Below are 17,744 nucleotides of genomic sequence, written 5' to 3'. Positions count from 1 at the left end.
GTCTCAGCTTAAATATGCCTTTCTCAAAGAGATCTTTCCTAATCTCTCAATCTGAACAGTTTTCCCTTACATGTCTTTTTGATCCAGCTCTTTTATCTTAGAAAGTTCAGTGCCATCCACAGCTCTTTAAAAAAAAATTTTTTTTTATTTACTTATTTGAGAGAGACAGAAACAAAGAGAGCATGAGCAGGGAGAGGGGCAGAAGGAGAGGGAGAAACAGACTCCCCGCTGAGCAGGGTGTCCAAAGTGGAGCTTCATCCCAGGACCCTGAGATCATGACCTGAGCTGAAGACAGATGCTTAACCGACTGAACCACCTTAGAGGTGCCCCTAGAACTCTTTTTTTTTTTTCTAGAACTCTTTTTATTTAGGTGATTGTTGATCTCTCTCTCTCTCTCTTACTAGATTGTAAGCTCTGTGAGTGCACGGACCATATTTGCTTATTCACCAGCACTAACACACTGTCTGGCACATAGATGGCTCCCAATAAAGATTTGTTGAGTAGGGCAGCCCTGGTGGCGAGGCGGTTTAGCACAGCCTGCAGCCCAGGGCCTGATCCTGGAAACCGAGGATTGAGTCCCACGTCGGTCTCCCTGCATGGAGCCTGCTTCTCCCTGCCTGTCTCTCTCTCTCTCTGAATGAATGAATAAATAAAGATTTGTTAAGTAAATACAGCAAATAGTAATGTAATATAATTATAATATTAATATTTATAATTTTCAGGAATTTTACTGTTTTATATATTATCTCATTTAATCCTCTCAACAACATATAAAGAAGTCACTGATAATATCATAATCCCAGTTTACTAGGAAAAGGTAGGTTTAGAGAAGTTCAATAATAACTCATACAGGTTCACATAGTTCAAAGCTTTTTTTTTTTTTTTTAAGATTTTGTTTATTTTTTCATAGAAACACAGAGAGAGGCAGAGACATAGGCAGAGGGAGAAGCAGGCTCCATGCAGGATGCCCGATGTGGGACTCAATCCCGGGTCTACCAGGATCACACCCCAGGCTGCATGTGGCACTAAACCGCTGCGCCCCTGGGGCTGCCCTAGTTCAAAGCTTTTATTTTCAAGCTGAGATTCTCTTCTGTGCTCATGTATCTCTTGGGAATATGGTTAGCAAGAGTTGAGTGCACAATTTTCAGACAGTTCTGCTAATTGAAAAATCTAGGATTTCTATTTATTGAGATTTAGATCCTAGTGAATAATGACCACACCAAAGCAGACTGGTTTGGTCTGAACATGCCTGAACACCCAGGTGACTTTTCTGTGCAACCGTAATTACGTTCTTGTCTCTTCATAACTACAACAGGAGCAAAGTCTAAACACTGTTTATAGTTTAAAAATATTATCAAAACCATGTAGTTAATTCAAGATAAAGCATGAAGAAATATTCTTTTGAACTCCCAAAGGGGCAACTACAAGAATTTTTTGATTATTTTCTTCTTTGTTTGAATCTAGGATTTGATCTGGAGTTGATTGATATTTTAGAGTTATGAATATTTTCTTATTGCGTATCTGTTGTTAAATACTCCCTTCACACACCGCACAAACCACACCAAGAATTTCATAGTTAGCACAAGGAAAATCTCTAACTGTAAACAGCTGGTGTAGAAGATTGAGAACAGTATTAAATCAGGAGTCAGGGTGCTGAGGTTTAGGTCTGCACTGCCCAACATGGTAACTATTTACACTGAAATTTAAATTACATAAACATTAAAAACTCAGTTTCTCAGCCACACTAGCTGCATTTTAGAGGCTCAACGGTCATAAGTATTTAGTGGCTACTGTATGAGACCTGAAGATTCATAGGCCATTTTCATCATTGTAATAAATTCTATTCAACAGCATTGTTCTAGACAAGGAATTTTTGGTCTCAAGATACTTTTAGTCTCTATAAGCATTTTTTTTAGTGTTTCACTTCTTAACTTTTATTTTTAAATTGAGATATAATTGACATAAAACACATTAGTTTCAAGTATACAATATAATGATTCAATACTTGTATACATCGCAAAATAATCACCACAGTAAATCTAGTTAACATCCATTATCACATGCAGTTACAAATTTTTTCTTGTGATGAGAACTTTTGCTCTCTTAGCCTCAAATATGCATACTGTTTTGTTAACTACAATCACTATGCTGTATGTTATATCCTCAGGACTTTTTATTTTATAATTGGAAGTTGTTACCTTTTGATCCCCTTTAACTATTTCTTCCACTGCCTACCCCCTGGCCTCTGGCAACCACCAGTCTGTTTTCTGTACTTATGAGCTGTTTGTAACTGTTTTTTTTTGTTGTTGTTGTTGTTTTCTAAGCCCACATAAAGGTAAGATTATACAGTATTTATCTTTCTCTGACTTATTTCCTTAAGCACAAAGCCCTCGAAGTCCATTCATGTTGTTGCAAATGACGGGATTTCATTCTTTTTTACATGCCTCCAGACACTTTTAAACTCTTCAAAATTATTGAGGACCCCAAAGATCTTTCTTTAAAATATGAATTATAACCATAGATATTTACGGTATTAGTAATTAAAACTGAGAAAATTTAAACCAACTGACATTCCATTAGCCATCAGAGTAATGACACCATCACATATCATATAGTCCCTGGGAAACTCATTGTTTTCTTGTAAGGGGGTTAGGAGGAAAAGCAAATAAAATCTTAATATTTAAAAAAATGCTTTGACTTGACAGGCACTCTGAAATGGTCTCAGGGTCTCCTAAGGATCCCCAGTCCACATTTTGAAAACCACTGACCTAGACCCTACTCTATGACTGTCAAGTTCTCTTGTTCCCGTTTTCTTCCAAATGCTATGGTGCTTATTTTGCCCAATCAAAAATCAATGTCCTGATTATTTTAAAGGTTTGACAAAGTAAAATTAAAAAAAAAAAAAAGATCAAACCAGACTTCTTTGAAGGGGAGAAAATAAAGCCTCTCTAACCTCAGGACTACTTCTAACTTGAATGGAGGCTTAGCAGCTACTCCAATGAGTAGATCAGTCACAGTTTGGATTAAGTGGGTTTTAGTGATTTCTCTGCTTCGACCTCAGTAGATTTTCCTAAACATCTGTGAAACTCACAGTGGCTCAGGCTGAGCAGCCTCAGACAGCAGCTTCATATTTATACTTCGAATTCTCCCGATGTAATTTGTGTTTGCCATCTTCTTGCCATATTAGAAAGGACTTCTTAAAGGATCATTATATAGCACAAATGAAAAGTTCTAAAAAAATATCAAAGTTTTGAATCTGATCTAAGCACCATTAAAATGATTTTAGGATGTTTGGTTTTATTTATTATTTTTTAGATTCATTTATTTACCCATGGCAGACACAGGGAGAAGAGGGAGAAGCAGGCTCCATGCAGGGAGCCCGACGCCGGACCTGATCCCGGGTCTGCAGGATCAGGCCCTGGGCCGAAGACGGGGCTAAACCGCTGAGCCACCCGGGCTGCCCAGGATGTTTGGTTTTAGACTAAGTACTCACAGGTCTTTGCTAGTTGGTTCTAAAAATGTGAAAATGCTATACAATGCTATACCTCACCTCATCCTGAGCTTTCTGAGTTAAACACCTTTTCTGTCAGTGTACTATTCCTGAGAGTAAAATTGAGTTGCTGACAAAGCACCCTGTAATAGGTTAACCATAATACTTGGCAAAGATGCCTTTAATAAAATCTAGATCTTTTTTGGAATTTATAAATGTCCATTCTGATAATGTTCTGAATTTGGATGATTTTAATTACAAAAACTCAAGGAATATTCCATAGATTTTGTTAGTATCTGTGATGCAAGTTACCCCTTGCAAGGATATCTCTTGATGTAAGTGCTTGATGCTGGAGATACATAAGTAGATGAGAGAGGAAAGGAAGAAATCCTGCTGCAGTGGGAAAAGGTATAGCCAGGCTGATAAAACACATCACCCAGGGAAGCTGTTGCCCTTTGTCCTCTGATGATTCTCCGCTAGTTCTTGACAAGAGAAGTTACTCACAAATAATCTTTTTACTCCGTCAATGACCAAGTTCTATTTCTTTCTCTTCTTTCTAGATGGTACCAGTTTACCCTCCAAACTCCTCAAAACATTTTTCTCAGTAAGCCGAGTGTGTATTCTGAGTAAGTGTGACCTTTGAGGCCACCAAGCAAGTTTCTTGAGTGAAGCTGTTTGGATGGGCTGCTGGGTTGATCTGGATCCATTTATATATGTATATTTTTTTAAAGATTTTATGTATTTATTCATGAGAGACACGCAGAGAGAGAGGCAGAGAGGCAGAGGGAGGCAGAGGGAGAAGCAGGCTCCATGCAGGGAGCCCGACACGGAACTCGACCCCGAGTCTACGAGATCACACCCTGGGTGCTAAACCGCTGAGCCACTGGGGCTGCCCAATCTGGATCCCTTTATAGATCCTCTCAGTGCGTGAGCCAGAGCTACAGCTGAGGGCAGCAGTATGGGGAGGACCTTCTCCATCTATAACCTAAAGAGAAAGAAGTCACCTCTGTAGATTCAGAACAGTCTGACTCCTTCCCTGTAACCCAACCTCAGTTAGAACCAGGAATAGGCCTAATTATTCTGTTATTGATCGGGACCTCCTCTCGTTCCTTAAGCAACTTTGCCTTGGGAATGTATCACTTATAAAAAGCGCCCAAATGTTTAATCTGCTACTGTGCTTGGCGTTATACGTAGTGTGATCCTGATTTGAAAAGAGGAGAAACTTTGTGCGATAAGTTACCTATTGAGCAAGGACCCTCCCCTGCAAACTGTCTATATAGCATGTTTTAACAGATGAAATCCGAAAGTACTATGAGCCTTCTAAAAACTCTAAACTAGTGTTTTAACAATCATTGCAAGAGGAGTCTGCTTTGGGCTAAAATTTGTATTCAGTACGCACTGAGTCTCGCTTTTGCCTCCTCACTGCAATCTTTCTCTCCTTCTGGTTGATAATGACAACATCTTTTCATGCTAAAGAGTCATATAAACATCCTCCCATCAGGACCACGTACTTTGTACTTTTCTCTGCAAAGACGTCAGATCAAAGCCAGTACAAACTCGTCTGGCCCTGTCTCTCTGCATCATTCTAAACTCACTAGCTCCAAATGCTGTTCTTCCCTCTTGGGGAAGTCCGTGCTTTGTCAGGCTCCTTCTAATCTTCAGGGATGAGCCCTTCACAGTGTGTTCCAGGGGCAGAGGCGGTGACAGAACTCAGTAGAGCTGAGCCTCAGAATTCTCTGCCTTGAGGAGGGAAGCAGGGAGGATTCACTACCACGGGATCCTCCAGTATCCACTGGCAGCAACAAGAGAGTAATTGCCTCTCACTTCTGGGGGCTCCCATGTCATAAAAGTTCCAGAGCGTGATAAGGCAAGAGACAGGCTACGTAGCTAAGGCCAAGTAATGGCAGGTTCTACCCGCTCCGAGCTGTTTTCGGCATGAATGGCTGGGTAGTGGGTAAGCTCAGGATGGAAGGCGGGGCACAACTAAATAAAGTAATGACAAATAATGATAAGTAATACAGAAGCCTATAGACTGTGTGAGAATGTTTTCTCTTGGTGCAGAAAACAAAACTAAGCATTCTGGCTGAATTTTTTTTCCTGGTAAAAATGTGACTTAGTTGTCTTGATACAGAGTGTATCTATCCAAGGAAATAAATTGAGCACAGAGCTGGGCAAGATTCCTCCAGTCCAGTGCTCTGATTCTTCTCATATTCCACTTCTTTGTATCCCTGAACAGCTGCCTTTGTTCCTAGTTCGCCGGTCTCTGAGAATGTGGCCAAGCAAAGTAGGTTGTGGTTTTACAGATAAAATTGCTTATTCTCCTAATTTGATGGCTCACAAGGAGTCAATAAGTGCTTTGGCTCGGCCCTTAGGCAATGCCACTGTCATTCCAGTAGACTGCAGCTGCCTGCATTTTGGTTGGTTTGGATCAGTGCCTGGGTTGCTTCTCTGCTAGCTAGTGGTAAAGGGAGGTCAGCCAAGTCCACCATGGGTTGGAGATAAAGCCTTAGACACACTGTTGATGGAAGCTAAGAGAAGCCAGAGAAAGGGGAGAAGAAAGGAGTGGCCCTCTTCCTTAGCAGATAAGGACGAGCACACTCAAATGTAGGCCGGAGTTCTAATCACGACTGCGTCAAACAGAATGAGGAAGGGCTGGTTACATGATGAACTGAATCTCTCGATGGCACCTTGATGGGACAACCTTTATCACAGTTTTTGTGTTCAGGTGCAGAAGCCTGCCTGCTCATCAGAGCCAAGGTTTCAGGTATGCTAGTTGTTTTCTTAGGGAACCTACAAATAGTGCTCCTTACAATTTCCTGATTTAGGAGTCTTGATTTAATTAAGATAAGAAAAAATAAGTTAGGGACACCTTGGTGGCTAAGTGGGTGAGGCTCTGCCTTCGGCTCAGGGCGTGATCCTGGAGTCCTGGGATCGAGTCCCACATCGGGCTCCCTGCAGGGAGCCTGCTTCTCCCTCTGCCTGTGTCTCTGCCTCTCACTGTGTCTTTCATGAATAAATAAATAAAATCTTTAAAAAAAATAAAGACAACATATCACCTTTATTACTAAAAAAGCTGATATTAAAGATCAAAATTTGTATCTATGGGTAGATGAACTCCTTAATACTGAACCCCAGAATTAGGCAGATTTATCTACCTAGTCACAAGCTGGGTTGGAAAATCTCAGACACCCCCTCTGGGATAAGCTACTTTCACACATGACAGAGAACAGAACCAATCACTTGCTATAGGTGTGCAGGTGGCTCTCAGGAGACAGGTAAGAGGAAAATGTTATGTTATGCAGGTCCACTAGAGAGAGAGGCTGCACGTGCATGTGTGTGCGCAGGTGTGCATGCAAGTGGAGGGAGGAGGGACAGAGGGAGGGAGAGAATCTTAAGCAGGTTCCACATAGATGCCTGTCAATCTAAAGAATCTTTATCTTCCTCTCAGAAGCAGAGACATCACATTAATTAACTTTTCAATACACCTTCTTTTCCGTAGTAGATATATTATGAGGGGGTAAAAGTAAGTTTACAGGGAAAACATCTCTTTCTGAGCGGTACAACCTGCAGCTCAACTTGCACAATACCCCTCCCCTGCCCTCCAGCATCTCTTCCTCGTGGGTAGGCTTGCTGCTGGATCCTTTACCTTCACACTATGACTCATTCTGTTGCTGCAGATTTTGACTCCCCTGGGTCAGCATTGAGACTGATAAAGAAAAGATGACAAGAAAACTAAAATTTATGAGAAAGTCTTTTTATAACCATTTGTTTACCAAATGGAGAAATAAAGTTGGCAAGGTAATAAGATTCATACTATTTCAGCGATTCTAATAATCGTATTTGATCACATTTTAACATATCTGAAGTCATGATATGCTTACCATTAATGGGGAACACAGATTATTTAACTGATATTTCTCCTTCTAAATAGTATGTAAAATAATGATGACTTACAGTCTATATTGTCTAAGACTGAATAAGTAGCTAATACATGATGAGCCTAAAATTGGTCTCTTGGGTTGTGTAATTTCAAACTTCGGGATATTTTTTGGCTCACAACACTTTTCCCCTGAAATGTGCAGGCAGTTAAGGCAACACGTGTGTTTCATGTTCTATGCAAATGATTTCCTCCCTTCCCCACATCATTTCACATACTGTCATGCGGTTTGGCGTTCAGTCTTGCTTGACCACATCTGTATAGAACAGATGACTCCCTGGGAGTCAAATTCCTTCTTTTGTGAACCAAAGTTTCTCAATGAGTTTTATGAAGTGGACTGATGAAACATGTTCATTATCACAAGTTGAACTAATGGTGATTAAATGTTCCAGCAGCTGGGCCCTGTTAATAGAAGAATAAACTGGGGCTGACACTTTATGTAAACTCAAGTGGAATGTGAGGGAAAAGGCTAGGGAAGTTTTCTTATTGCTCAAGACTATTCCCCTTTGCAATCAAGAAATGTGGGAAATAACTGAAGTGGTTATTTCATAGTTGATTTCTTAAGCAATGCTTTGAAATTTTTTTCTATTAAATAAATCTTAAGTGTTTCCTTTGTGCAGAGCATGAACTAGTTGCTTCAAGGGATAAGACATGCCACTCGCCGTTGAGAATCTAACACGACACAAAAAGGGAAACACTGGGTGCACTCATGACTAAAAGGAGATTAAGAGAGGGTCAGATAGGTGATACGGGGTTTTGAAGAAGGAAGAAATGTATGTATGAGAAAAGCAAGAGCAGCATCACTGAAGCAATGGCAGAGCTTCAAAAACTTGAGTGAAATTTTCTCAGGCAGATGTGATTGAGACTTCTGGTTTCCAATAATGCAGTCTAGGTTATCTGGAGTCCCATTCTGACAGAAAACGTAAAAAGGAGAGATAAAATATTTTTAAAAACTCTTGTAAAAGTTGAACAGCCAAGGAACGCCTGGGTGGCTCAGTGGTTGAGCATCTGCCTTCGGCTCAGGGTGTGACCTGGGGTCCCAGGATCTAGTCCCACATGGGGTTCCCCACGGGGAGCCTGCTTCTCCCTTTGCCTATGTATCTGCTTCCCTCTCTGTGTCTCTCATGAATGAATAAATAAAAATCTTTAAAGATATAAATAAAAGTCGAAACAGCCAAAACAATGACGAATTATTAGATCAAGATTTGAAGAAAATCAGGAAATCAGAAAATCAGAAAAATAAGTGGTGTATAAAAGACCCCTTTGTCCCTAAGTAGGTTTGCTCATTCTCCCAAATCTGAACTTTGATTTTGGTGACCCAAATATAATGGCCAGTTTAATGGAACACACCTGTCACTGAGTTTGTAATCCAGGACACTGCCCAGATAGGCTGAAGACCCAGGTGAAAACCAGCCCTCAACCATATTTCACACTAAATGGCTAAGTCCAGGTAATATTAAACTTCAAGCTTTAAGATTTAAGGTGGTCCTGGGTTGATGGAGATTTGGAACACAAATCAACTTGGGAAAATGCAATGAATAGTACATGGGCATGCACCATTACCAAGCTCAATATACTTTGCTTACTGCCGGTAAGGATATGACCATATCCATGCAGACACTGGCGTTACTAACATTGTGTAAGGGTGTGTGTGTGTGTGTGTGTGTGTGTTGATGACACTATAAATTGACACTTGTAGCTGTTACCACATATTTTTTTGTATATTATTTTATTGGAGTTTGATTTGCCAACACATAGTATAACACCCAGTCCTCATCCCACGAGGTGCCCCCTCCACTGCCCGTCACCCAGTCACCCCATCCCCCTGCCCACCTCCCCTTCCCCTATCCTTTGTTCCTTTCCCAGAGTTAGGAGTCTCTCATGTTCTGTCTCCCTCTCTGATATTTCCTACTCGTTTTCTCTCCTTTCCCCTATAATCCCTTTCACTATTTTTTATATTCCCCAAATAAATGAGACCATATAATGTTTTTCCTTCTCCGATTGACTTACTTCACTCAGCATAATACCCTCCAGTTCCATCCACGTTGAAGCAAATGGTGGGTATTTGTCGTTTCTAATGGCTGAGGAATATTCCATTGTATACATAGACCACAGCTTCTTTATCCATAATCTTTCGATGGACACCGAGGCTCCTTCCACAGTTTGGCTGTTGTGGACATTGGTGCTAGAAACATCAGGGTGCAGGTGTCTCAGCATTTCACAGCATCTGAATCTTTGGGGTAAATCCCCAGCAGTGCAATTGCTGGGTCGTAGGGCAGGTCTATTTTTAACTCTTTGAGGAACCTCCACACAGTTTTCCAGAGTGGCTGCACCAGGTCACATTCCCACCAACAGTGCAGGGGGGTTCCCTTTTCTCCGCATCCTCTCCTACATTGGTTGTCTCCTGTCTTGTTAATTTTCACCATTCTCACTGGTGTGAGGTGAGATCTCATTGTGGTTTTTATTTGTATTTCCCTGATGGCAGGTGATGTGGAGCATTTTCTCATGTGCGTGTTGGCCATGTCTATGTCTTCCTCTGAGATTTCTCTTCATGTCTTTTGCCCATTTCATGATTGGATTGTTTGTTTCTTTGGTGTTGAGTTTAAGAAGTTCTTTACAGATCTTGGAAACTAGCCCTTTATCTGATACGTCATTTGCAAATATCTTCTCCCATTCTGTAGGTTGTCTTTTAGTTTTGTTGACTGTTTATTTTGCTGTGCAGAAGCTTTTTATTTTGATGAAGTCCCAATAATTCATTTTTGCTTTGGTTCTCTTGCCTTCACGGATGTATCTTGCAAGAAGTTGCTGTGGCCGAGTTCAAAAAGGGTGTTGCCTGTGTTCTCCTCTAGGATTTTGATGGAATCTTGTCTCACATTTAGATCTTTCATCCATTTTGAGTTTATCTTTGTGTCTGGTGAAAGAGAGTGGTCTAGTTTCATTCTTCTGCATGTGGCTGTCCAATTGTCCCAGCACCATTTATTGAAGAGACTGTCTTTTTTCCAGTGGATAGTCTTTCCTGCTTTGTCGAATATTAGTTGACCATAAAGTTGAGGGCCCATTTCTGGGTTCTCTGTTCTGTTCCATTGATCTATGTGTCTGTTTTTGTACCAGGACCACACTGTCTTGATGACCACAGCTTTGTAGTACAACCTGAAATCTGGCATTGTGATGCCCCCAGCTATGGTTTTCTTTTTTAATATTCCCCTGGCTATTCGGGGTCCTTTCTGATTCCACACAAATCTTAAGATGATTTGTTCCAACTCTCTGAAGGAAGTCCATGGTATTTTGAAAGGGATTGCATTAAATGTGTAAATTGCCCTGGGTAACATGGACATTTTCACAATATTAATTCTGCCAATCCATGAGCATGGAATATTTTTCCATCTCTTTGTGTCTTCCTCAATTTCTTTCAGAAGTGTTCTGTAGTTTTTAGGGTATAGATCCTTTACCCCTTTGGTTAGGTATATTCCTAGGTATCTTATGCTTTTGGGTGCAATTGTAAATGGGATTGACTCCTTAATTTCTCTTTCTTCAGTCTCATTGTTGGTGTATAGAAATGCCACTGATTTCTGGGCATTGAGTTTGTATCCTGCCACACTGCCGAATTGCTGTATGAGTTCTAGCAATCTTGGGGTGGAGACTTTGGGTGTTCTATGTATAGTATTATGTAATCTACAAAGAGGGAGAGTTTGACTTCTTCTTTGCCAATTTGAATGCCTTTAATGTCTTTTTGTTGTCTGATTGCTGAGGCTGGGACTTCCAGTACTATGTTGAATAGCAGTGGTGAGAGTGGACATCCCTGTCTTGTTCCTGATCTTAGGGGAAAGGCTCCCAGCGCTTCCCATTGAGAATGATATTTGCTGTGGGCTTTTCATAGATGGCTTTTAAGATATCGAGGAATGTTCCCTCTATCCCTATACTCTGAAGAGTTTTGATCAGGAATAGATGCTGTATTTTGTCAAATGCTTTCTCTGCATCTATTGAGAGGATCATATGGTTCTTGTTTTTTCTCTGGTTGATATGATCTATCAAGTTGATTATTTTATGAATGTTGAACCCAACTTGCATCCTGGGGAAAAATTCCACTTGGTCATGGTGAATAATCTTAATGTACTGTTGGATCCTATTGGCTAGTATCTTGTTGAGAATTTTTGCATCTGTGTTCATCAGGGATATTGGTCTATAATTCTCCTTCTTGCTGGGGTCTCTCTGGTTTTGGAATTAAGGTGATGCAGAACTCATAAAATGAGTTTGGAAGTATTCTGTCCCATTCTATCCTTCAGAAAAGCTTTAGTAGAATAGGTATTGTTTCTTCTTTGAACGTTTGATAGAATTCCGTTGGGAAGCCATCTGGCCCTGGACTCTTGTGTCTTGGGAGGTGTTTGATGATTGCTTCAATTTCCTCCCTGTTTTTTGGTCTGTTCATGTTTTCTATTTCTTCCCTTCCAGTTTTGGTAGTTTGTGGTTTTCCAGAAATGCATCCATTTCTTCTAGATTGCCTAATTTATTGGCGTATAGCTGCTCATTATATGTTACTAAAATCATTTGTATTTCCTTGGTATTGGTGGTGATCTCTCCTTTTTCATTCATGATTTTATTAATTTGAGTCTTTTCTCTTTTCTTTTTAATAAGGCTGGCTAATGGTTTAACTATCTTATTAATTCTTTCCAAGAACCAACTCCTGGTTTTGTTAATCTGTTATACAGTTCTTCTGGTCTCTATTTCATTGAGTTCTGCTCGAATCTTTATTAACTCTCTTCTTCTGCTTGGTGTAGGTTTTATTTGCTGTTCTTTCTCCTGTTCCTTTAGGTGCAATGTTAGCTTGTGTATTTGAGTTTTCTCCATTTTTTTGAGGGATGCTTTTATTGTGATGTATTTCTCTCTTAGGACTGCTTTTGCTGTATCCCAAAGATTTTGAACAGTTGTGTCTTCATTTTCATTAGCTTCCATGAATCTTTTTAATTCTTCTCTAATTTCCTGGTTGACCCTTTCATCTTTTAGCAGGATGCTCTTTAACCTCCACATGTTTGAGTTTCTTCCAAATTTCTTCTTGTGATTGAGTTCAAGTTTCAAAGCATTGTGGTCTGGAAATGTGCAGGGGGACAACCCCAATCTTTTGGTATCGGTTGAGACCTGATTTGTGACCCAGTATGTGGCCTATTCTGGAGAAAGTTCCATTTGCACTTGAGAAGAATGTGTATTCAGTTGAGTTCGAATGGAAATTTCTGTATATATCTGTGAAATCCATCTGGTCCAGTGTATCATTTAAAGCTCTTGTTTCTTTGGTGATGTGCTTAGAAGATCTGTCATTTGCAGAAAGTGCTGTGTTGAAGTCTCCTACTATTAGTGTATTGTTATCTAAGTATGTCTTTACTTTGGTTATTAATTGACTGATATAGTTGGCAGCTCCCACATTAGGGAATAAATATTCATGATTGTTAGGTCTTCTTGTTGGATAGACCCTTTAAGTATGATATAGTGTCCCTCTTCATCTCTTACTACAGTCTTTGGGATAAACTTTAATTTATCTGATATGATGATTGCTACCCCAGTTTTCTTTTGAGGACCATTTGAATGGTAAATGGTTCTCCAACCTTTCATTTTCAGGCTGTAGGTGTCATTAGGTGTCATTTCCTCTAATTTGTTACAACATTTACCACACAACAAAATTGTCATTCTCCAAGTGAATCATGTCAATATAGATAAATATAATTTTTTTAACTTGATAGATAAATGCATTATATGCTATTTTTACTGAGTCTTCCCGTGTTTCAGGCTGTGTTTTCTAACCCTATCACCTTTCTCTTCTGGGGTCTCAAACAACTTCTCAAATAAGGGAAAAGGACATAAGTTTTTCTCTGCTGGCTTTATTTTCTGTGTTCCCTCCCTGTCACTTTCTCTAGGCCATCCCCTTCTGCTACCCAAAAAAGATACCCATAATCAGTTAATCCAAGGTGAAAATTGTCAGTTTACCAGCTATACAAATAGCCGCACAGACTTTAAAATCCAGCTTGGTCTTGATTAGAGCACCTTGCGATAGCTACTTAACAGATGGAAGAGGTATTTTTCCTAGAAACATGATGACATTGCACATAGACATATGAAAACAGAATCCTTAAAAGTAATAAATAGTTGCCTAGAGTATTGACAATCACCCAATTTGAGTGTAAGGTAAGGAATAGAGAAGAAATTCAGTCAGAGAGCAGACCTGAGTTGCCTTGGGATGACCATGGTTTTAATAATACTTACCTCTCAAATGTAAAGAAAGCTGGTCATTTTCTAGATCCTAGTTGGGTTAAATAGTGTACCACTTCATTTATCCATTAGCAAGATTAGAAACCTGTTCATAGTTGTTAAAGTATAGATATTTGGTAATATATTTCTTAAGACAATTCCCACATAAAGGAGAGAAGTTAGCAATAGCAAAGTCAGATGGGGTGATATTCTATTGTTTAAACTAACAAGCTGGAAACAAACCTTCATGAAATATCCTCTAGCAAGCCAGAATCCTATCTGCTCAAATAGTAAGACCAATCTTTCCCTTATTTCTTCCCCTTAATTCTCCACTTGCCCCCAAATTTCTTCCTCTTTGCTCTATCATAATGTCTGAGATTCCACTATTGCATTTATTTTTTGGGGAGGGGGGTGGCTAAGGTTTATTTGGTTTTCAAATAAACCACTCACTCCTAAACACCTACTTTATCAAGCTCCCACTGGCTTTTTAGACTTAGCTCCTGGATGGCCTCTTTTATGAATCCCACCTGCCCCCACACCCTGTTCCTGGGGCAACAGCAGCTATTCTGATCAGGCTTTCATTGCCCTGCCCAGCCTGTCTGAGTTCCCAGTATATGACTAGCTCCTTATAAAGTGTCTTAGAAGGTTTGATGGAACAACAAAAGAGACAGTAGGATAAGGAGACCTAAGGGTAGTGAAGAGGGTAGTTAGCAATTATAAATTAGCTGATTGGGGTAGGCTTAATTGAGAAGCTGATATTTGAACAAAGACTTGAAGAAATGAGACAGTTATCCACAGGAATATCTGGAAATAATATATTCCGGGCAGAGGAAAAACCAGAGCAAAAGCCCTAAGGCAGGCATATGTATGAGTTGTTCTAGGGTCATTAAGCAGGTCAGTGTGCATGGAGAGAGTGAGCAAGGGACCTCGTAGGAAATGAGTGTTTATATCCTCCCAATACTCAAATGTTGAAGCTCTAACCCTCAATATGTACTTTGGAAAAAAAAAGACATTTATGGAAGTAATTAGGGCTAAATGATGACATAGAGTAGGATCCTGATCCAATAGGATTAGTGTCTTTATAAGAAGAGACCTCGGAGAGCTCATTTCTCTCTCTCTCTCTCTCTCTCTCTCTCTCTCCCCCCCTCTCTGCCATGTAATGGCACAGTGTGAAAGTGTTTGTAAACCAGGAAGAGAGTTCTCACCAGAACCTGACCATGCTGGCACTCTGCTCCAGCCTCCAGAATGGTGAGAAAATAAATGTCTGTTGTTTAAGTCACGTGGTCTATGGTTTGTTATAGAAGCTCAAGCAGACCGAAACAGGGGGTGAGGTAGGGCAGACATAAGGCTTCGTTGGCTATTATAAGAACTAGCACCTTTCTGTGAGTGAGTGAGATGGGATGTGATGGAAAGAAAAGTTTTGAATAAATGAATGACATTATATGATCTATGTTTTAAAACACTACTATGGCCGCTGTTTTGAAACAAACTGTGGAGTGAGGGTGGCAAGTATAGAAGCATAAGTCAATTTGAAGATGATGGCCTCCCCAGGTGAGAGAGGCTAGCTCAAAGCAGGGAGGTAGTAGTTGAAGTAGTGAGAAGTGATCAGATTCTAGATATACTTTACAGGTAGATTCAATAAGATTTCCTGACAAAAATAATATCCAATGTGTGGGTAAAAAGAAGTCAAGAAAAATCCCCAAGTTTTTTGGCCTGGACAGTGGAGGGGGTAAATTTGCTGTCAACTATAATGTAGACTTGCAGGTAGATCACATTTTTGGGGATGGTCAAGAGTTCCATTTTGGATATATTAACTGTGAAATGGCTGTTAGATACTGAAGTGGAGTGTTCAGTGGGAAGTTAGATACACAAGTCTGGAGTTCAGGAGAGGGTTCAAGGGTGGAGTTTTAAGTCTGAGAGTCATTGGCACATAGATGACATTTAGTCATAAGACTGGATGAAATCACCAGGGTCTGTTCTTTTCTCTTTCTCCACTTTGAAATTATTTTTCTCCTTCCCTACTCATCATTGCTCTGCTTCTGCATTTTCTAGCATCAGAACAAGGGTAGAGGAACACAGAGGAAGATGACAATTTATTTTTATTTATTTATTTATTTATTTATTTATTTATTTATTTATTTATTTATTTTTTACTGAATTTATTTGTGGTTCTTTCTTGGATGACTGGCTGGTTATACATTATTTTGTACCAGGCTACACCTGCAAACTTTTTATGGGCATGTTGGTTTGTTCTCCAAATATTTTTCATGAAGTACTCTGCATCTTTCTGTGCCCTGATTTGGGGTGTGGGCAGGCAAAGATGGGATGCAGGCCTCACTCAACTTCTTATAAACCCCTCTCCTCAACTTCTGCTTCTAAGGCACTATACCTCTTGTTTCTTTCTGCTGGTGTTTCTTTGATCTAACAGGGCACTCCTTTATAGTGTCCCTTAAAGATGGCTTATGCCATTATACTTATAACTATATATACATGGGAAAGCAGATGGAAAGGGAATGTACTAAAATAATAGCAGTATATTACTATAGGGGGATTTGGGTATTACTTCCTCATTTATTATACAAAATATATTGTAATATGGTTAAATTTCTTTTTCAGTGAAAAAAATATATGATTTTTATATACAAATATATATTAGTATATTTTGTATGCAAGAATGTATGTAGTATTTTTGTATAAAATACAAAATGTTTATGTACACATATTCAATATAAAAATACTATATATGTATTTTTTACTGAATATTTACACATATACTTCTATGTGTATATATCAACAAAGCACAAACACACATATATCTATGTTTAAAGCTTAAAATTACCCTTGTTCTTCCCTGAAGATGACATTGCTAGGATATATCGATTCATTTTAAGACATGAACTACTTGTAAACATTCCAGATTGAAAAGATTATTTATTTATTTATTTATTTAAAAGATTTTATTTATTTATTCATGAGAGACACAGAGTGAGAGACGCAGAGACACAGGCAAAGAGAAGAGCCGGCTCCATGCAGGAAACCTGATGTGGGACTGGATCCCGGGTCTCCAGGATCATGCCTTGGGTTGAAGGTGGCACTAAACTGCTGAGCCACCTGGGCTGCCCTGAAAAGACCTCTTAAATGTAAGTTCATCATTCTTAGGGATGATGTATGTGATCCACTCACTAAGAAGCCTGTTTTCCAGCAATCCTAATTTAGAGAATATCTATTTGGGGAGTGATTGGTTCAAACCTCTCAATTTGAACAAACCAAGTTTTGGGATGGAGAAGTGCCATGGAAGCAAAACACAAACTCTAGGTACCATTACGAACAAATTTAATGAATTAACTACACTGAAATAATTGTTTCTCTCTGTTGTTTTATTCAAAATAAATAAAACAAAATAAAATAAAAATACAAATGGAAAATACAGAATAAATATTTTGCAATTTATTTTGCATAAAAATGGTTTTTTAAAAAAATGTTTACAGGTAGCTTACAAATAAATGATAAAACCAATAATGAAAAAAATTTTCCAGAAAGTAAAGTATAAATGGCTGCAAAAAAAAAAAAAAAAAAAAAAAAGGAGAGAAAGGAAAAGAAGCCCACCATCATTCAATTAGAGAAATACAGACTCAAACAATAAGATAATAGTTTTCACCTATCAGTCTAGCAAAGACCAAAGTGTTTGACAAAGACTATCACCAGTGCATTTCATTTTCATAGTCTAATAGACGGAGTTTAAATTAGTGCAAATTCTTTGGAACTGTTCTGGCAATGTTCATCAAAATGTAAAACGCACATACCCTTTGATTCAGTTATTCCTGTTCTATATATTTGTACTACAGGTATGGTTGCATAACTTGTATAGACATAAAATGAAAATACATAAATGTTCACTAAAGCATTATTTCTCACATGAAACCAAGTCCAGAAAGACCTAAATGTCTATCAGAATAGACCGGGAAACTGAACAATGGTACATACCAGCAATAACATATTCTGTCCCAATTCCCCATCCTGAACAAGTAAATAGATGAGTAAATAAATGTACTGAAATGAGACTCTCATTTATGTCATCGATAT

General features: G+C 39.1%; 1 long non-coding RNA gene across 3 annotated transcripts in view; it reads left to right on the top strand.

The window, feature by feature from the left end:
* LOC140604217 (uncharacterized) overlaps positions 1-17,083 on the top strand; it is a 111,975-nt gene extending 94,892 nt beyond the window's left edge. The window contains exons 5-7 of one of the 3 annotated variants that reach the window (XR_012007222.1): positions 4,051-4,116; positions 14,830-14,909; positions 16,640-17,083. This is a non-coding gene — a long non-coding RNA (uncharacterized lncRNA). The remainder of the gene's footprint in view (positions 1-4,050; positions 4,117-14,829; positions 14,910-16,639) is intronic. The other 2 variants (XR_012007226.1, XR_012007225.1) reach the window with 2 other exon arrangements.
* The last annotated feature ends 661 nt before the right edge of the window (positions 17,084-17,744 follow it).

The sequence above is a fragment of the Canis lupus genome, chromosome 14 (genome assembly GCF_048164855.1).
Source record: "Canis lupus baileyi chromosome 14, mCanLup2.hap1, whole genome shotgun sequence".
NCBI lineage: Eukaryota > Metazoa > Chordata > Mammalia > Carnivora > Canidae > Canis > Canis lupus.
The sequence above is the reverse complement of the archived record's forward strand: the minus strand, read 5'-3'. Positions and strand labels throughout refer to the sequence as shown.